Below are 20,549 nucleotides of genomic sequence, written 5' to 3' on the forward strand. Positions count from 1 at the left end.
TAAGATGATTACGGGGCTGGGGCACCTTCCTTATGAGGAAAGGCTACGGCGTTTGGGCCTCTTCAGCCTAGAAAAGAGACGCTTGAGGGGGGACATGATTGAGACATACAAAATTATGCAGGGGATGGACAGAGTGGATGGGGAGATGCTCTTTACACTCTCACTTAATACCAGAACCAGGGGACATCCACTAAAATTGAGTGTTGGGCGGGTTAGGACAGACAAAAGAAAATATTTCTTTACTCAGCATGTGGTCGGTCTGTGGAACTCCTTGCCACAGGATGTGGTGCTGGCGTCTGGCCTGGACGCCTTTAAAAGGGGCTTGGACGAGTTCCTGGAGGAAAGTCCATCACGGGGTTCGAGCCACGATGCGTGCGCGCAACTCCTGGTTTCGGAAACGGGCCTGTCAGAGGCCAGATGCAGGCAGGGCGCCGGGATGAGGTCTCGCGTTGTCTGGTGGGCCCCCCGGGGCGCCTGGCGGGTCGTTGCGAGACGCGGAAGCCCTTGCCCGACCCGGCGGGGCTGCTCCCGCGCTCTTCGGAGGCGCCGCACGGGCTGGAGCGGCACTCGCAGCGCGGGGCGGGGCGGGGCGGGGGGCGGCGCTGCGGGGTCTCCCGGCCCCCCCGCGGGTGCGGTGCGCGCGCCTCCCGCCCCCCCCAGCGTCGGAGGGCGTCTGCGGCGCGGCCAACCAGCGTCGGGGGCGGGCCCGCGAGCACGCGGTGGGCGGGGCCGGGCGAGGGGGCGGGGCCGGCTGGAGCGCGCGGCGTCCGGCGGTGAGTAGCGGCGCGGCCCCCGAGGGCTCCCCCGCCCCGCGGGGCCTCTGCCGGAGGGCTGTGGGGCGGCCCCCCGTTCCCCCGCTCCCAGCGCCCCGCGCTGCTCAGGCCGGCTGCAGCCCAGCCCCCCCAAGGGCTCTGCCCCCAGAGTGGCCTGCGGCGCCCCCACCCGAAGGCTTCTGCACGCCCACAGACCGGCCTGCCCGGCCCGGCCTCCCCCTCCCCACACTGGGCTCCTCGGGGTCTCCCCCCCACACCCCTGCCTGCTGCCCCCCACGCAGAGTGGCCTGCCGGGCCCGGCCTCCCCCCCACACTGGGCCCCACAGGGTCTCCCTCCCCCCCCACAACCCTGCCTGGTGCCCCCCACGCAGAGTGGCCTGCCGGGCCAGCCTCCCCCCCACACTGGGCCCCACAGGGTCTCCCTCCCCCCCACACCCCTGCCTGGTGCCCCCCACGCAGAATGGCTTGCCGGGCCCGGCCTCCCCCCCACACTGGGCCCCTCAGGGTCTCCCTCCCCCCCCCACAACCCTGCCTGGTGCCCCCCACGCAGAGTGGCCTGCCGGGCCCGGCCTCCCCCCCACACTGGGCCCCTCAGGGTCTCCCTCCCCCCCCCACACCCCTGCCTGGTGCCCCCCACGCAGAGTGGCCTGCCGGGCCAGCCTCCCCCCCACACCGGGCCCCTCAGGGTCTCCTTCCCTTTCCTTCGCTGAGCCCCTGAGGGCCGGGGCCGGCCCGTGCCAGAGAGAGCAGAGGGCAGAGGTGTGTGGCGCAGCTGCTCCTCCAGCGGTGCGCAGCCTCCGCCTCCCGTGTGCGCACCTGGCACCGGACAGTCCCGCCTGGAGGCGCAGAGAGCGCTGTCTGGAAGGGCTGCCTGGCACAGGCTGCCACCCGCTGCTTCCTGGCCCAGGCCAAGGGCTCTGGCATCTGGCGTGCGCATTGTGTGGTGGGAGGCAGGTGGGTGTTGCGCCACTTGCGGTGGAAGTGGTGGGTGTGCGCTGGGCCGCCTGGCCCTAGCGTGCAGCTCTGAGCCTCTGCAGCCGGACCCCCTGCCTGGTCGTGCTGCTCCTGAGAGGCGGGGCAGAGGTGTGTTGGCAGCACCCACCCCCTTCCGCCTCCGCCGGGCCTCTTGTTTGCCTGTCTGCAAACTGTGCCCTGCTTGGCACGGCCTGGCCTGGCTGCCCTTGCTGGTTGCTTGGCCTGTTGTTTTGTCTTTCCCGGCCTCCGGGCAGCCCACATCCAGGCTCCGCCTCTTCCTCGCTGGGGGGCAGCAGTATCACCCTGCAGGAACATGCATGCTCAGTGGTGCTGAGAGCGCTTTCTGAGCCAGCTGCTGGCACGGGCCGGGCCTCTCAAGTCTCTGCACGAAGTGTGAGCCGCTCGTGGCAGCCTCCTGGATGGCTGGAGCTTGGGAGGAAGCAGTGCCTCTGGAAGAGGCCTGGGAGAGCCTGGGGAGGGGGCGCATGTGAGCCTCAGGCGAGGTGGGAGTCGGTTCACGCACCTGTGCGGCTGCACCCTGATTTAATGTGGTGTTCTGCACCTGGGAAACCTCTGTGCCTCTCCTTAAACTCTGTCACTGTCTACCTGCAGGTTTTGGCCCCCCCCATGCGTATGAAAGCACGTGGGAGCGTCTGACGGAGGAGCAGTTGGAGCAAGGAGCGAGCGAGGCCTCCAGGAGTCAGTGCTGCGGACAAGTCCTAGCAAGGTGCAGTCTGCTGGGGGGGGGGGTGCTTTCTGGAACTGCGTTGGGATTTGGGGGCTGGAGGGAGTCTTGAGTTTGGGGACAGCAGCCCCTGCCTCGCTTGCCCAGGGCTTAGCGCTCGGTCCCTGGCAGCATTTGCGGGCAGAGGCGTTGGGTGACTGCTTTGCTGACTGTGGAGAACAGGGAAGGGAAGGTGGCAAGAGGAGACTTCGCCAGCTGGTGTGCAGAGCTGGAGTGTTCCTGCCCAGCCAGCAAGCCTGGAGGCAGAGAGTAGTTTTGGGAGCTGGCCAGTGGGCAGAAATGGGGGCTTGTGCCAGGGCTGGCTGCCACCATTTGCAATCTCTGCCTGGTTGTTGCCTGCAGAGCAGTGCTAGGAAGGTGGCAGGCAGAAGCGAGGTGGGCACCTCTGGATCACAAATGTGCTTCTTTACAAAGTTGCTGCTGCCTGGATTGCGTTGGAAATATTCTGGGCACCTTTGAAAGTCTCCCGTCGGGGAGCACCACCGCCCGAGTGCCGAGTTGTTGAGCACGGGATGGATGTCCTTTCCAGGTGCAGGATTGGGCCCTGCGCCTGGCAGACGAGCTGTGCAAGGGGCTGGTTGTCGGAATGCAGCGTTCTGCAGCTTTCCACCCCGCGTCTTATTGACGACTCCAGTTTCAGAGCTGCAGCCCCAGCTTGTCAGAGTGCTTTTGTGGGGGGCAGGCTTCAGCTTGTGATTCTCATGCTTCTGGGGGGAGGAGCTGGCACGACTGTGAAGCTGAAGGGACTTTTGTGCTGAAGTCTGTTGTCCTTCCAAGCTGCCACCTCCTGGCGTTCCTCCCACTTCCCTCTTGCAGCCCTCGTGGACTTTTGTCTGCTTGGAGGCAGGCCGGATCTTTCTCAGTGTTCTATCCCCAGTCTTGGCTGGGAACTGGGAGGTTTTGTGCCAGGAATCCCTTGGAAATGGCACGCCTCCGGCCTGGCTGTGCTCTGGGAACAGCAGGGACCTGTTGCACTGCAGCGCATGGGCGATGAGCCCCCAAAGATATCTGTTCGCTGTGCCAGGCTGGCCATATCCTCATGTGAGGGAGAGGAATGAGGATTTAGCCGCCTGGGGCAGCTTTGTTAAAAGACCAGCCTAGAAAAGGCAGGGCCGTATCAGCGGTGGCCCCCAGATTTTGTCTCAGAGATGGCAGAGGGGCTGGCCGTGAGCTTCCCAGGGTTGTCGGTCTCTGGCCGGACCTCACATGATTGGATGCCATGGAGTAGCAGTGTTGGGGGGCAGTTGCAGGAAGGGGGATTGGCAGCTGTTGCTTTTTTGTCTTCCTTCTGGGCCTCTAATTTGAACTGGCCGCTGTGAGACAGGATGCGGAACCAGGAGGGTCTTTGGCCCGGTTGAGCAGCTCGTCTCCTACGTTCTTGTGAATGCGCCATGCAAAGGGTGCGTATTTGTGGCTCAGCCCAGTTTTGCTCCAGGTTTGACCCCTGCAGCATCTGCAGGTCTGACTGGGAAAGAACTTCCTCTGCCTGAGACTCTGGAGAGTGGCTGCCGGTCAGTGCAGACCAGAATCCTTCAGCAGCTGCTGCCATGTTGTTCTGGGGCTTGGGCCTGCTGGGCTTGAACAGCAGCCAGGGCTGGGGGTCCCAGAGACCCCCAATTCCACCAGAGGCTTTGGTGTCGGAGGTGTCACTTTGGCTTCCCCCCACCCCAGTCTTTACTTGAGCCCCCTCAGTTTCCCAGTCAGCCTGCTGCTTTCTGTGGTGACACCCCCTCTGCCCTCCTCCATGCCTTGCTTCCTCTTTAGAATCATGGAGGTTATCTTTCCAGCCCCCTGCTCAGTGCCGGCCACTACTGCCCAGTCCCTGACGGGTGGGGGGCATTCAGCCTCTGCTTAAAAACCTCCAGTGTGAGGGAGCCCACTGCTGCGTGGGGCAGGCTGTTCCAGGGCCGGACGGGACATGCTGCCTTATTTCTAGCCTAGGTCTGCTTCCCTGTAGTCCCAGCCCACTGGCTCTTGCCTCGCGCCTGAGAACTGCATGGCGCACATCGGTCCCTTCTTCCCTCTGCATCTCCAGATAGATGAGGGCTGCTCTTGTATTGTATCTCCTGTTAGTATTCTCTTAAGCATACCACCCCCCCCCACCTGAAATGATCTGGCCCAGGCCCCTGTCGACCCCCTCAGGGAGGGCTGTCAGTGGCTTAGTGCTGGTGCCTTGAACCAGAGGTGTGGGGGGGGGGGCAGGAGCGAAGACAAGCACAGAGCACAAAGTGTCTTGCGCAAGAACAGGGCCTGGGCGCTGGAGAAGAGGGTCGGGGCGCGGAGGGCGGTTCACCTGGCCTGCTGAAAACACAACTGTGTTGGCAGAGACCAGAGACCTTGGCGGGACCCCAAGTAGCAGTCGCTGCCGCCTGGGGCCAGGACTGTTGGGGAGCGTGCAGGAGGAGTGGAGACGTTGATCTTGCTGCTTTCCAGGCATTGCCAGGCTTGTGAGTGAAGGGTGGCCTGGCCAGTTGTGCCAGTTTGTGTGCAAGCCAGTATTCAGCAAGCAAGATTTCAGAAAAAGATGTTGTGTAATTTGCTGTGCTGTGCAAATAGGGCAGGAGTTTTTTTAGCAGCCAGAGGGCTTCTAGTTGGGAGGCCTGGATGAGGAGACATGGCCCAGTGGGCGAAGCTGAGACCTGGAGTGGCAGGTGGGCTGGAGCCTGGCCAGCATTAAAAATGGCCCTCGGCTCATTTCTGGAAAGGCAGCCCCCTGGAGGGCAGACAGCGAGTCTGAGCGCTGGGCTCGCAGCATCGGGGAGCTCCACGGGATCGCTGCCTCTTCTGCAGCTGACGGCACCTGTCGTGGCGCTTCAGCCTGGAGTTGAGTGGCTCCTGTAGTGATGGGTGCTGACAGGAAGCCTGATCCTGCTGTCATTCTGTCACTGGCTCCCTTACTCGTCTCCTTGCCTGGGATGACTGCCTTCCTCCTCGGGCAGATGCCTGCCTGAATGCGGAACAAAACCACCTCTTGGATCGCTCTGTTGCTGGCTCCTGCGCACAGTTCAAAAGCGTGTCGTCCAGACCAGGGCTGAAACTACAGGGAAGTAGATGGAGGATGGAAACGTGGAAGGACTTCTTCACTGCCTGCCTGCCTCTTGTAGCTGTGAACTCTCCCTCATTGGAGGTGTTCAGCAGAGGCTGGGCTTCAGGGCAGCTGCCAGACTGGGAGGGGGGGAGATTTTCCAAGCACGACAGGAGCTCATCTTAGTCTAACACAAGAAGTCAGCATTCAGTATTGACAGGCTGGCTTTGTAACCCACAGGGGGGACAACTGCAGGGCAGTGCAAAGAGGAGAATACAACAGAGCTCCACAGCAGGGGGGAACACACAAGCGGGAGGGTGTGTTGCTCCAGGGGCTTGAAAAACTAATTGGCTTCACGAGGAGCCAGAATAGACTTGCTTATCGGAAGCCCAGTATCGCAGAGAAGGCTCCCAGACCAATGACAAGAAACTCCTACCTGCAAGTTCCAAAATTTCTCCCATTTGGGCCTGGCCTATGCATGTAGGAGAAGTGGCAGAGCCCTGCGGTCCCAGAGGAGACTGTACCACTCACAGTCTTGGAATTCCTCCTGCTGACTGGATGGCACAAGTCCCAGATCCTTTGTGGGCGGGAAAGGGGGCAGCTTGGCTCTTGCCCTCTTGCTGGCTGGGATCCTCAGAGAGATTGGTTTTGGAAAAGGAATCTTGGCTGTGCATCAGGACCCAGCTTCTGAGTGCTTCGAGAGACGTTTTGTGCCACTTAAGAGCCCCACAAATGCATTTTTCCTGCTCTTCTTCCTCCCCTCCTGCTGGGCATGTACAAAGAGAAGCCTGTAAGATCCCCGTGTTCACTAAAAACGTGCTTTTCTCTACTTTCTCTCCTCCCCCCAATCTAGTTGTGTCTTTGTTCCCACAAAGGGGCTGAGCATCTTCTAAATTGGCTGTGCGTCGCGAGGCTCTGGGCCTGTGGATTTTAGAAGCCATTGTTGTCAGCTTTCTCGTTTAAACCGTAAGGTGGGAGCTCAGTCTTAAGCACTTTCAAGGGAGCTGACGTGAAAGCAAGCAATTAAATTGGTAGCGATAATTAATATATTATTTTGAAAGCCGTCTAGTATCCCTAAGGAGACCCCTGGAATGAGAATAGTGGCAGAGTTGCCCAAGGATGAAAATGAAAAACAAAGGCCAGAAGCCTCACCCTTTCTCAAGGCTGCTTGTTAAAATGACAATATAGAATGCAATAAAGAGCCTGAAAGGCAGCAGACAAGCAAAAACAAGTGAAACAGCCAGAATGCATAAATCGGAAGCAAGACTGGCAACTAACATGAGCATGTTTGAGGCAGGCTGCCTCTGACTGCCAGATGCAGGGGAGGGCACCAGGTTGTGTCTGTTGTCTTGTGTGCACCCTGAAGCATTTGGTGGGCCACCGTGGGATACAGGAAGCTGGACTAGATGGGCCTGTGGCCTGATCCAGTGGGGCTGTTTTTATGTTCTTAACTACAATTCCCAGGAAGCCATGCAGGTCTCTTGTTATCTGGTGTGCTCCCTGAAGCATTTGGTGGGCCGCTGTGAGATACAGGAAGCTGGACTAGGTGGGCCTGTGGCCTGATCCAGCGGGGCTGTTCTTATGTTCTTAACTACAATTCCCAGGAAGCCTTGCAGGTCTCTTGTTATCTAGTGTGCTCCCTGGGGCATTTGCTGGGCCGCTGTGAGATACAGGAAGCTGGACTAGATGGGCCTGTGGCCTGATCCAGCGGGGCTGTTCTTATGTTCTTAACTACAATTCCCAGGAAGCCTTGCAGGTCTCTTGTGATCTGGTGTGCTCCCTGGGGCATTTGCTGGGCTGCTGTGAGATACAGGAAGCTGGACTAGGTGGGCCTGTGGCCTGATCCAGCGGGGCTGTTCTTATGTTCTTGTGTTTACAGAGGCTTGTTGAGGAATGAACCTTTTTCAGCTGAGAATGAAGAAGGGAACTGTCTTCTTGGGGCAGGGAGTTCCGTAAACGGAGGTTCCCTCCTGTCACTGCAGTAGGCCTGTGCCTGGCGGGGTGTGGAGGGGGGAGCCTCATCAGAATGACCCTGAGGTCTGTGAAGCTTCAGGTGGTGGGAGAGGAGCAGGGCCCCAGCCCTTCAGGCCCTTTAAAAGTAGTGGATGCCAGCGCCCTCTGTGACCCACAGCGTAAGCAAGCAGCCAGCAAGGCTATTTGGTGACGCGGCAGATGCGTCGCAGGGTCGCAAAACCTAGCATGCCTCCGAAAGTGCTTGCAGCAGCCTGGTGCACTTGGCCCTAGTTCCTGGGCAGCCTTGCCTTGAGCATGTGGCAGCCGTCCAACCTTGATGGGACTAGTGCAAGGGGAGTCCCTGCCAGTCGAGTGCACCCAGTCCCAGGTGTGGCTCTGTAGGTGCGTTGGCTGTGAAACTGCGCTGCCACTCCCGTCTGCAGCCACTCATGTTTGCAGGTGCAGTCAGCCCTTTTCGGGATCCCTTCTGTTTCAGGGGAACCTGTGCAGGAGTTTGGGGTGTGCAGATTGGCAAATGGTCCTGGAGGCAGGTGGGGAATCTGAGAGGAAAAGATGTGGCCTGCTCTGGCCTCCAGAGGGCGATGGAGGGCCGTGTTCCAGCCCTCCGCTCCAAGAAGAGCCTTGAACAAGCTATGCAGGTGGAGGAGACGGCAACCTTCTCTTCCTCAGCAGGGAAAGGGGGAGAGAGGTGCTTGCCTGCGTGCCTGCCGTGGGCCTCTCCCTCTGCCAGCCTCGAAAGCCAACTACTCAGCTGCCAGCGGATCTCTGGGGGAGAGCAGACCACCTTGCCACTCTCTGGGAGAGGCTTCTCTAGCGCAAGGCTGTCTGGCTCCTCTCTTTCCCTTCTCCTGATAAGGACTTGCTCAAGGTGGCCGAAGGGGCAAAGCCAGCAACAATGGCAGATCCAGCCAAAGGGCAAATTAAAAACACAACTGGTTCCACAAGAGCAGCTGCCCAAAAGTGCAGCGCTTTGAGCACCCTTGCAGGGGCCGCTCTTCCCTCCATGGTTCTCACGCAAGGCCTTGCTGCAGGGGTGGCCCTGCCACAGGGGGGTTTGCTAGAGTTGTGTGCAGCTCACCGGAAGTGAGTTTAGAGGTGGGTGGATGTCAGTCGGGATGGGGGTGGTGGTGAAAAGGAGCTCTCCCAGACTCCTCAACCAACCACCCTACAAGTTCATTCGCAGGGGGCTGCGAGGCTGTTCTAGGCCTGCATCTGGAGCTTCTGGTTGCGAAGCCCCCTCCCCCCAAGGCCAGGGAGAGCTGCTGAGCTGAGCTGCCGGGGGGACGGGACGGGACGGTTATTTATTTATTGATTAGATTTGTCTTCCACCTTTCTCACCCAAGGGGGGTTGATGGTCTTGCTCAGCCCTGGGCTGTTCTAGGGGTTCTTGGGGAGGGTCTGGGGAGCAGGAACCTGGAGGCAGTAAGCTCTGGAGCTTCTCAATCCCTGGCAGTCACCGCCTGGCACCAGGACAGCAGCTCCCAGACAGGGCAGTTCATGGAGGACATCATGAACTGCAGGGTCCCAGCTCTCTAGCCAGAGAGCATTGGACAGGAACCTGGAGAGAGGGAGCTGGGAGGGGGACTGCAGCAAGGTCCTCTGCGGGCTCCCCTTTTTGTGTCCCTGGAACGGTGTCAGTCCGGTTCCGCTGGGGAGAGTGACGTTTCCTTCTTGGCCTACGCAGTCATGGTGCTCCTTAGCTGGCCAAGCCAGTTAATCTTGCTGGAGCCTTTCCCAGGTGGAATGTACCCTCGAAATGAGGACAAACCAGTCCAGCCTCCTCCTTCCTTGTGCGGAGATTACCTGGGGAGTGGGGGAGCGGGCTGGAATTTGAGAGCTGAGGTCCCTGCTAGCTGGGCTGTTATCTGCACAGGAAGCAGGGTGAGTGCAGCTCTTGGCTCGGCCTGCAGGACTCGGCTAAGGTGAGTGGCATCCGGTGTCCTGCCGTGGCTGAAGAGCCAGGGCCCCGTGGAGCTTCCATGTTGAAGGGGGGGGGGAAGACAGGGCCTTGGTTTTTTCCCCGTGCCCTGCCCTCCGCTTTCCTGGCTGGCTGCTGGTGAGCAGGACAGAGCTTGGGGCGTTATTCCTGTTCCCTGAAACCTCTTTCTGTGGAGGCCGAATGGGATGTCCCTCTGAGCGCCAGTCTTGCTGGCAGCGGCGCTCTTGCTTCTGGCCAGGGGTGCTGCTGCGGTTGGGCAGGTGTTTGTCTGGCGCTAAGCTGCAGCCCCGGCCTCCTTCTCTGCAGCCTCTGCCATGACCTAATTATATGTGGTGGGGGTTCTGGGGCAGCAGCAAGGCTGGCATTGTTGGCAAATATTTGTGTCCCACTGCCATCGCTTGCCTTGACCCCTCCAGCAGCCCGAGGGAGGCTGTCTGCTTAATGATTTGTAAGTGGGCCCTTCCTGTGCAAACGGGGCTCGGTGGATAATTAACCGTGAAGGGGGAACTGGGGAAAGTCCAGTCCCAGCATGGCAGACCTCCTGCTGGCTCAGCACGTGGAGCCTCTCTCTGCAGAGGAGCCAGCTCTGAGGAGCCGCGCAGGCCTCCTGCATGTCCTCCCAGCGGCCCATCGGACGCCTTAGGGAGCATACAGGAGACCTGCAGCCAGGTGTCTTCCCTTGCACCTGGCATGCAGGACAGCCCACCTTTAGAACTGCCAGGCTGCATGTGCCTATCATGGCTTCTCACCTGTGATGGTCCTTTCCTCCACAAATCTGCCCAGTCCCCTTTTGAAGGTGGCTTCGGGCGCCGTCGCTGCATTCCGTGGCCAAGAGTTGCACAGATGGGTCAGGAACTATTTTCTTTGTCCTCTCTTGCCACTCAGTTTTAGTGGCTGTCCCCTGCTTCTGGTGTTGGGTGAGAAGGAAAACCACCCCTCTGTCCACCCCTGCATGATTTTGAATGCCGCTAGCCTTGTTCTGTCTCCCCCCCTTTTTCCAGACTGAAGAACCTCAAACACGGTAGCCTTTCCTCCTCTGGGAAGCACCCCAGTCCACTCATCGTTTGGGTCACTCTCTTCCACACCGTTTCCAGTTCCATTATATCTTTTGTGGTCAGTTTGGTCCCCAGGCATGTCGGGGGGAAAAGGACTCAGAGAGGCCTTGGTCTGCAGCCCTGGAGAGCCTCTGGGTCTAGTCTTGAGCAGCCCACACTGGCCAGGAGAGACCATGGCTCTGCTTCTGTCCAGAGTGGCCTGTTCCAGGGAGTCGGTGCGGCGTCCCTATTCTGCCTCCTTCCACGTGCAACGGAGAAAGCACGCCTGCCCCCCTTCAAGCTGTCCCTGGCTGTGGCTGCTTCCTTGCAAGAGAGCCCTTTGGCGGGAATGGAGACCGCCACTCCTCCTCCTTAATCTCCCGACATATGTGCCGGCTTGAAAGTATCCTCCTGTGACTGCTCTGGGGACCTCTGGCTGAACCCGGCTCCCTCTCAGCCCCCGGGGAGTTTCTGAGGATGATGAGCTCTCTGCACCTTTCGCTCTCCATCCGTTCCAGCCGAGGCAGCAGCGGAGAGGCTCATGGCAGGATGCGCCTGCGGCCGGAGTGAGCGCTGAGGCCTCTGCCTGCGCTGCAGCGCGCTGCCTCTGCAGATGGAGCAGGAGCTGCTGCTTCGGGGTGGCGCTTGCATAACGGGCTTTGCAGAGCCGTCGCTGTCTTGGAGAGACGGGTGCCGCTGGAGGGCATTGTGGGGTGGGGGCCACACTGTGAGCCGTGGCTCCCTGGGGAGCTGTGGAATCCCAAAGAAAAATCTTCTGCCTTGTAAAATGTTGTAGCCTTAAGGAGGAGCTGCGGCCAACGGCCCAGGAGGTGAAGGGAGCTGCTGCTCAAAAAAGTTGGGAACCGCTGGGCAGGGGACCCTTTGTCCGGCTGGAGGGACGGCACAGCTCTCCGCATTTGCGGGGCCCGCCCAGGGTCCCCTCTTCCTCCCTCGCCTCCTGGTCAGGGCTGGCTGGGCTCCCATGGTGGGCGAGGAGCACTAAGTGCTTCAGAATGTGCCCCTGAATACCCGCCTCTTCTTCTTCCACAGGCGTTGTTGTCTGACTGGGGAAGCCTTTGCTGGAGGGTTAATTAGCAGATGGATTAAACTGGCAAACCGGCCGCATTGGCCTCAAGGCGGGAGGGATGGAGACTGCAGCCCCGGAGATGGAGCCGCCTGCAGGAGGCGCTGGGCTCAGCCCCGGCAGAATTGGAGGGAGCCGGGGTCTGGCTGGGGGGAGGGGGAGGCTTCCTCTGTGCCTGAAACCTGCCTGGTGGTCTTCCTGGCTGAGGCTCAGCTTTGATCCAGAGTAACCGTCAGCTGGTGCTTCTTCTCTGAGGCTGCCCCCAGAGGAGCCATTATAGAGCCGCGGCACTTCCAGTCAGATCTCTCTAGTTGCAACAGGGGTTCTTCTCTCTCCTGGGGGGCCACCAATCCCGGCGGCCAGTAAAGAGGCAGAGGACCAGGCGGTAGCCCAGCGGGAGGGGGGGCTAACACTGGACCGGAACAGCAATGATGATGTCTGTGGCTCTGGTGGTGGGGCTGCGTTCGCAGCTCAGGCCCCCCTGAAGAAGGCAGTGGTGCCTGTGTGGCCAAGCTCTGGCCTTCTTCCTTCTGCTCCCTCTTGCCTCCCCGCGTTTCCAGACGTAGTGCCTCAGCCGGAAGGACTGGGCGCGTTATTTAGGGAGGGGTTGGGGTACCGGGCCCAGGTCGAGCACAGGTCTTGCTGGGCTGTGCTGTGCTGAAGGCCCCCCAGCCCACCTCCTCCTCCTCCCTTGCAGTGTTTGGCTCCTGGCCTGCCGCTCACTGTGACTCGTGTTTGCCTGGCTCCTGTGTGGCCTGCGCAGCTCCGTGCAGCATCTCCACGGAAGAGCTCAGAGGTTCGCAAACCGTGAGCCGCGGTTCCTGGAGAGCTGCGGAAACCAGCCAGGAGACACGTGAAACCCTCACAGAAAACCCCCGCCCTGTTCAGTGTGTAGGACTGTGGCCCTAACGGGGTGCTGCTGCCAACAGCCCAGCTGGTCAAGGAGCCTCCAGTCAGCAGCGTTTAGGAACCGCTGGCATGGCTTCAGCGCAGTCCGACCCTGGCCGCCAGGGGGCTCCGCAGCAGGATCCTGGAGGGGGTATGTGCACGCCTCCCCACGTTCTGCCACGCAGGGCCTGCAGTGTCTCCGCGTTCTCCCGACCACCTTCGTCACGAGAGGCATTTGCACGAGGAGGAGGAGGAAATCTCCCGTGGCCTGCCTTCTGCCTCTTGCACCCCTTTGCAGCTGCCCTGTCCGGTCAGGTCCTAACAAGCTGCACGCACGGCTTGAGCCAGCAAGTGGGGCTCCGACAAGGCCAATTGAACTCCGCCGACACCGATGTGTGCTTAAGCCGCCCTAACAAGGCAGCCGAGCGTGGCTTTTATGACTGCGCTTTTCTCTTGTCTGCCTTGTGACGGGAATCTCGCGCTCTTGTGAAAAATCCAACTTGGCAGTGGTGCACTGCGAAGGAACGGCTTGTGCGTGCCCATGGCCCCCTCCCCACAGCCCTGGCCCCTGTGCGGCAGGCGGCCCGTTAACGCCGCTCCGTGGGATTTGCGACATAATTCGCTCATTAGCACGCTCCGCGCGGCCCTCGGCAGGCTTGGCTCCTCTCAGCTCCGAGCAGAGCCTTCTCTTTCTGGGTTGGCGGATTTAATAGATTGCTTGCAAGGGAGATTTGAATATTTCTTCCCCAGCCCCCTGCACCCCCTGCCTCTGCAGTCTTGACAAGCGCCTGCTTTGTTGTTCTGCCTGCTCCCCTCAGCTCAGCTCGCTGTTTAATTTTGCAGGGGCGGAAAGGGGGAGAGGAAAAGCACGTTTTCTGGTTTATTTTCCTTGCCTCGGATGTTGACAGCTGTGTTGGAGCCTGGCAGATGGAGGGGAGCCAACGGGGTTATTAGAGCTATTTATTTGTATTTCTGTGGCGCCCGGCGGAAAATCAGAGCTCCCTGCCGTGGCGCTGGAGATGTACGGCACGCAGGCCAGGCTGTGCTCCTTCCTGGGTCTGGAGGGATGCCACCAAACTGCCACTGTGGTTGCTTGTGCCCAGTCAGCCCCCCTCTTAAAGTGACATCCTCTTCTCTTTGGCAGGGGGGAGCAGCTGCCCCTCCTCGCCCCAGCATGGCTGCGTCTGTCCCAGCGGCCGCCGATGTCTCTTCTGCATCTTTTTTGCAGAAGACTGTGAACCCTTTGGGGATGGGGAACCGTTTCTGGATTTCTCTTGCTGCGTAAACCTCTTTGTGAACCACTCCTGTACGCAGGTTGGCCCTCGCTATCCTTTCCCAGACCCTCCTTTGATACGGAACCTGTGAATATTAAGATCGGCTGGGGGGGGGCTAAGAGGGCCTCTGGACGTGTGCCTCCAAAGGCCTTCCGGAGGCTTCTGAGATCTGTGTGCGGTCTCCCCGCACCTCAGAACACTTCCTGGATCCAACCAGAAGACTCCACGCTGGGTGGGACCAGTGGCCAGAATTGGGGTCAAGCTCTGTGGAGGAGGTGCGGCCCCTCCTCCCCAACTCAGCTCCCCTACGAAACTGTCTTGTCTTGCGTGGAGGCCGCTGGTCTTGGTGAGGGAGCGTCAGCCAGATCAGAGCTCCTGGAGGCCTTTCCGAGGCCTGGCTGGGGGTCAGATCCAGTCCCTCCTTGTGGCTCGCTGCAGAGTCCTGTTCTTCCAGTAGATGATGTGTGCACAGTGAGTGAAGAGGTCGAGGCTGCAATTTGTTCTGGGGGCTTCCAGGTGGCAGGTCTGGGGAGGATTGCCACTCAGAGTGGGGGGGGGGGGAATGAAGCAGCTCTGTGCCTCAGCCAATCCTAGAGCTGGTGCCACCATTCGCTTCTCTGGAGGGCGCATGGCCCAGAGGAGCTGGACTGTGATTGGGCTGGGAGACCTCTTGGCTGAAGGCTTTGTTCTTCAGCTGGGCTGCAGTCCCAGGCCCTGTTTCAGCAGATGATGAGACACCCTTGGGAGTGCCTCTGAGTATTCACAGAGAGGCTCTCCAGTCCAGACCTCTCTCCCTCCCTCTGGATATGGGGTAGGAGATCTAAGCACTGTGGAGCACAAGTCTTCTAATGTTTGAACCTGATTTTGTAGATAAGGGGAGCAGATAAATCTGGAGGGTCATTTGATTGCTTGGAGGGGAGGGGGAGGAGTGGCCTTAGGGTTAAGTCGTGGCCTGCACTCAGTAAAATGAAGTCCTTGGAGTTTCAGATAAGAGAGGATCTGACCTCCTGAGCAAGGATGCTGAGGGCCCCTGAGTCACCCCCTGGCCGGCCAGCCAGCCTCAAAGGGGTCTCCGTGGCCTAGGAGAGCTGGGGCTGCTGGGGAAAGCTTCAGGGGGCTCCCATGGCCTCTCTACGGACTTGTCTGTGTGCTTTCCGAAGTCTGCTCTGCTCGGAAGCCTGGTGCAGATAATAGGAAAGAGGTTGGCGCTTTCTCCCTCTAATGAAAGCAAGCCCTGGGCCAGTTATCTCACATGCTGCAAAGCTTGGGGGTGTGGCAGAGAGTCGGGATAAGCCATCGGATCAGCAGCTATAGCCCCGCCTGAGAGCGGCACGAAGCCCCCGCGCGGCCTCCCCTTTGGTCAGTCTTTCTGTGTGCCCCACGGACTTGCCCTGCGTTTTCCGGTTGGCCAAGAGCTGCCAAAGGTCAGCAGCGATTCCTCTCCAGGCTCTGGGAGTCTGCCAGGAGCCCAGAGCCTTTGTTGGCCTGGGGAGCCCAAGACGGGATTTTCTTTCCGGTGGAGAGACCCAAGTGGGCCGGTCCAGGTTCTTCTTGGGGTAGGTTGTGCCTGCAGACAGCGCCTTGATGTGTGGGGAGGAGCTTGAGAATCTCTCCTTGCTGGGCCAGACCCGACCCCAGGAAAAGGCACAGTCCCGTCTCCTGCCTCCACTGCAGCCTGCTGGGAAGCGCACAGCAAGGCGTGAGACAAGCAGCAGTTGGTGTTTGCAGGTAGACTGCCCCTGGACAAGGGGTTGGAGAGGCAGCTTGTGGCAGGGATTTCTGCAGGGCAGTTTCCTGGAGGTGAGGAGGCTCCTGCCTCTGCCTGTCCTGAACCCGACTGAAAGCCGGTGGCAGCAGGGTGACCACAAGCTTTAACCATGCAGGAGTGGGAAAAGAACACGTCTCCCTCTGTTTTCCCCTCTCTGTGTGGTTCGTAAAGCCAGGATATCAACCGTTTTTATCTCTCTCAGTTGTCTTCATAGTCACTTACTGCTGCCTTTGTGCCTGCTTGTTGGCCGTTGCTGCATCTTGTAATGGTGAGTTCCATAGGCTCTTCCTGCATTGCATTGAAGAAGTTCCTGGTCTTTCTTGCCTGCCGTGTTTGGCTTCTGCTGAACAGTGTTTGTGTTGCGGACAAACGGATAATTCCCTCCCGCCCCCCCGCATCCTCATTCAAAATCTTTTCCAAACCTCTGTGTCGGTTGAGTTAATTTAGAGCTGTCTCATGCAAAGTTCTCAACCAAGCTGAGGAGGTCTCTGGAGAGGACTTGGGCTGAAGAAGCCCCAGGGCGTGTGTGTGTGTTGACTGCAAGAGGTCAGGAGACTTGTTCTGTGGCTGCCTGGAGAAGGGCTCTTGCTGGAGGCAGTTGAACCAGGCAGGGTGAAGCTGCGCTCAAGATTCCTGTGGCTTTCAGGACAACTCTGCTGGGTCCGGATCAGGTGGAGGTGCTGGGAGTGCTGTGCTTGCAGGCCGTGACGGTGCAGACGGGGCTCTCCGCACACCCCCCGAAAGCGTTCAGGCCACAGCTCCCGTGTTTGGCCCTCCTCCTGGGAGCCCAGCCGGGGTCAGTGGCCAGAGATGCCTTTGGCCGCCTTCAGCTGCGTGGCGTGCTGTGCCGTGACCTGGAGTCGGCCTCACCTGGCACTCGGACCTCCTGAGCTGGCCACCTCCTGCTTGGGTTGCTGTAGTGCGCTTCTAGGTGGGCTGCCCAAAGGCAGCCTCCAGAGTGCTGGCCTGGGACCGATGCCACCGTCCCTCTCCCCCCAGTCCAGTGAGGGCTCTGGGTTCCTCGTAGTGCTGGCGAAGTCTTTTTGATTCACTTTCCAGCTCAAAAGTTCTCTGTTTTCCAGAGGAGGGTGCCAGCCCTGTCCCAGCGCCCACCGGCTGCCAATCTGGTTTCCAGGCTTGATCCAAGTTGCTTCATCCCAGTCCCACACACCTTGGGAGCAGGGTCCCCCAGACCTTCCTTGAGCACGGGCCTTCTCCCTGCAGACACCCAGGTGGTGGAGCGCCTCTGTGAGGTTGCTCGTGCCTGGCTCCCTCCCCACCTGCGCTGGGGGGTGCTGTTCAGACGGTTCTCTCCCAGCAAGCCTCGTTTTGGGACGTGTGATGTGACACTTACCTGCTGCTCCCTGTATCCTGATGCTGTGATAATGAGCAATAATGAAACACCTTTGGCTTCACAGAGAGCTGCCTCATTGTGCAGGAAGGTGGGGTGTAATTTAATCAACCAAATCAATCCAGTATCACGCTTCCCACAGCGCGCAGGCTGGTTCCTCTGCCCAGGCAGGCGTGAAGGCTGTGTGCCTCCCTGCATTGTCCCCCAGCACGTGGTGCTCTGAGATTGTGCCTCTCTACGCGTGGACTGCTGTGAAGGACTCTTCCCCCTCTCCATCTGAAACTCTACTCCAGGTTGCCTCTGCCTCCTGAGCAGCCCTCCTCAGACCCCCTCTTTGCCTGGTTCTTTGTGAGGGTCCTGGTAACCCAGTTCTCAGTCTCCAGCAGTGGCCAAGCAGGTGGAGGGGGTAGGGAGCTGAATCCTGGTCCATTTTGCCCAGCAGCACCCATGCTAGATTGCAGCAGTGGCCCTCCAGGATTTGGGGCAGGATTTTTTCCTCCCCCCTCCCCCAAGATGCTATTGTAGACTGAGCCTGTAAGGAGAGCTCTGCCCCGAGCCATAGCAACTCTCCCCTTTGGTGTGTTGTCCAGGAGCACGAGGGTCACATCCCTCTCCTGTGTCCCCAGCACTCCATGCTGAGGGGTATACAGCTTTTGTCCAGGGAGGCTCCATTTGCCTACCAGGCCCTGTTTACTGGTGAACCTGAGCTGCACCTTGTTCAGTGCTGCACCTTTTTCTTTAAATTCACCATCCCTAGGCAGAAAGTGCCTCCCCTGGGTCTGATGCTGTTCTCCTAACCCCCCCCCCCCAAACACACCATCTTCCCTCTCTTTCCCCCTCTCCAGACAGCACTTTGGTTCTCAGTTTTGAAAGTCCTAAGGTGGGTTGGGGAGTGAGGAGAAGACTCAGAGGGCACGCTTGGAGAGACGCTTATTTCGGGGGAAGAGGAACAGAGGCTGCTGCAAAGGGGGGGTGTTTGACGCAGGCTGTGGAGATACCCTTGATGATAATGGGTTGTTTGATGGTTTTTAAATAGCTTTCTCTGGAAGTTGATCAGGAGGGTTGTGAAGGGGCAACCCTGAGGGATGAGCAGTGCAGGCTTGTGGCTGTATTGAACTTCTCCCTGACAATGGGGCAAGAAGAGGGCCCTGTGGGTTTGTGGATCTGCAGCCCTCTCTGATTGGCTGCCCCTTGGTGTGATGTCATCCCCTTCCTTCTGTGATCCCTGATGGGCCCGGATCGCCTATGTGACTTGAACAGAATGTATTGTTCCCCTGGGGGCTGGGGATAAGAATAGGCCCTCAGTTTGGCTGTACTTGTCGTAAGAGGCGACTAAACAGCCACCGGGTAGATGGGACTCGTCAGCCTGGGAAGGCAGCTCATCTGAGAGAAGGAAAACTCTGATCCCAAACCTCCACTGCCTTGTGGCTACATCCAGTTATGGAAAAGGCTTCAGGAGTCAACCTGGAGGTAAAATCCGGAGCCGGAGTCCCTGAGGCAGTTCATGGCTGAACACAGTCACGTTCTGGCAACTCCTGCGACGCCGCTGGAACCAACCGTATTGGCCTCTGCCTTTCCATTGAACCATTTCAGCGACGTGGAGAGGGGGGATTTGCTGCATGGGTAACAGCCTATCCTCCATACCTACTTTACCCAGGCTTCGCGCACTGGAGAGGACACTCTGTTCCAGAACCACCATTCAAAGCGTGGCACCATAGTCTTCCGAGACTGAAGGATGCCAACAAGAGAATTGTTTTTGCATCACCTGACACGAGACGGCCCTGGAGCGTCTGTTTCCAGTGCTGTGGCTCCTCCGTGGAGCTGTTCGCTCTTGGATTCCTTTTTCTATTGTTAAGAGATAAAAAAGTCAAAAAACTGGGTTGTCTCTTGCTTGCACTTCCTTCCTCCCAGAGGCGACTGCTGGCTGGCTTTCTGCGCTCCCTTGGTTGCTCGTCCCATTCCATGGAGACTGTGACCCAGTTTCGCAGCTTGCTGGGGGAGGTGGCAAGGGGTCCCTGCCATCACTGGGCCCACCCCCTCCTCCTCCCCCCTTTCAGCAGATGTCTGGGGCAAACCAAGCAGGCTCTGTACCAGCTGGGAGGGAAGCTGCCCCCCTCTGTGATCCCTGGGTTGAGCCAACCCGGGGGGCTGCCTGTCAACATTAGAGGAGGTGGCCAAGGTGAGCCAAGTGGGGGAAAGGGCATGTTTGAGTGGCTGGTGGAGGGGGGCCTTGTGGGCACAGAGTGCGAGACACGCGAGGCTGCCTTTCCAAAGGTTGGGTTCAGCCGCTGCCTGAAATGCGTAGTTGAAAGGTCAGCTTGCAGTCTCTCCTTGTTTGGGCAGCGGGTGTCTGTTTATTTTTAATTTAGTTGAAATATTTATGCCCTGCTTTCTTATTATACAAGGCTTTCCAGAGCGCTTTACTTAAATTCTGCACAAAGTAGCAATGAGCTCCGTCGTTCAGCCAGATCCCTCCCGCCTTGCAGCCGCGGAAGGTCAGAGGGGCCAACGCATCCAGGCAGCACCCCCCAGAAGGTGGCAGAGGAGGGGTGCTCTTTGCTGTTCCGCTGACTTAGGCGACCGCCTCAGCTGGCCTCCTAGGTGGGCCGGCCCAAAAGAGCCCTGCTGACCACTGTCTTGATTCAAGCCACCTTAAGAGCCTGCCCCCAGGTGTCTGGAGCACTGCCCCCCCCTCACCCCCTTCCCAAACTACGCAGCCTCTGGCTGGGGACTGCATCTGCACAGGGTCTCCTCCCCCCCCCCCACTATTCCTTCCTGTGGCCCTGGGCCTGTGGATGGGGTGCCTTCCTGTTCCCCCCTCCCCACCTGGCCCCTGCCTGAAGGGATGACCTCGTTGGGGAAATCTTGCTTGTAGGGCAGTTCTGAAAAGCGTTCCAGTTCTCCCCCTCCCCCCCCAGTAGTGCTGAGCTCTCCTTTTCATCTCTTGGGCTTAATTAGCAGTTCTGGGTGCTGCCTCCCCCACCCTTCTTCTTTGCCTCCGGGGCACTGGGATGAGTTGCTAACAAATTGCTTCCGTGGTACTTTTCTCCCCCAGCAGCGCTTGCTGGAATGAGGGGGTGGTGGAGAGGGGGTGGGGGCCCAGGACCCCCTGGCACGTGCAAGGCAGCTCTGCGCTTCAGTGCCGTTCTTGTGGGGTGGGGGGAGTGCGAGGAGGGGGCGTGCTGCGTGTGTGGAGAGCAGGGTATCTGTAGAAAGAAAGGGGGCACGCTGGACTCTTTCCCGAGATGGTACAACCAGGAAGGAACTTTATTGGTTGATCCAGAATATTTCCATTCCGCCTTTCCTCCCGTCAAATGGGATGCTTGAGGCAGCTGACGGAGAGACTGGATTACACACTGCAGTAAAAGGCAGCAAACGGGGCTGGGGCTGGGGTGGGGGCTGCTGCAGGGTCAGAGGAAAGAACTCAGGAGGCCCCATCAGATTCCAGCGGCTCTGTCCTGAACTGGAGGAGGAGGGCGGGGCTCACCAGTTGCCAGCTGCCCCCTCCTGCAAGGGGCCGGGCAAGTTGCCTTTTCCTTTCAGAGAGAAAACTGGTGCTTAAACTGGTTGTTAAGTAGAAGGCAAGCGGCTGTTCAGGTGTGGCTAATTTGTCACTTGGTGACTAAAACCTGGGTGTGGGTTCCCAGGACCGGAAGGCAGGAGCAGGGAAGCTGGCCTGGTAGTCCTTGTGCTGGAGCAGGCGAGAAGGCTGGCTGGCT

At 59.3% G+C, this 20,549-nt stretch overlaps 1 protein-coding gene across 2 annotated transcripts in view; it reads left to right on the top strand.

The window, feature by feature from the left end:
- The first annotated feature begins 701 nt into the window (after window positions 1–701).
- Window positions 702–20,549, top strand: part of PC (pyruvate carboxylase) — a 101,464-nt gene continuing 81,616 nt past the window's right edge. For both annotated transcript variants that reach the window (XM_066610231.1, XM_066610232.1), the window contains exons 1-2: window positions 702–773; window positions 2,361–2,475. The gene's annotated coding sequence lies outside the window, so the exon portion shown is untranslated. The remainder of the gene's footprint in view (window positions 774–2,360; window positions 2,476–20,549) is intronic.

The sequence above is a fragment of the Tiliqua scincoides genome, chromosome 15 (genome assembly GCF_035046505.1).
Source record: "Tiliqua scincoides isolate rTilSci1 chromosome 15, rTilSci1.hap2, whole genome shotgun sequence".
NCBI classification, from domain to species: Eukaryota; Metazoa; Chordata; class Lepidosauria; order Squamata; family Scincidae; genus Tiliqua; species Tiliqua scincoides.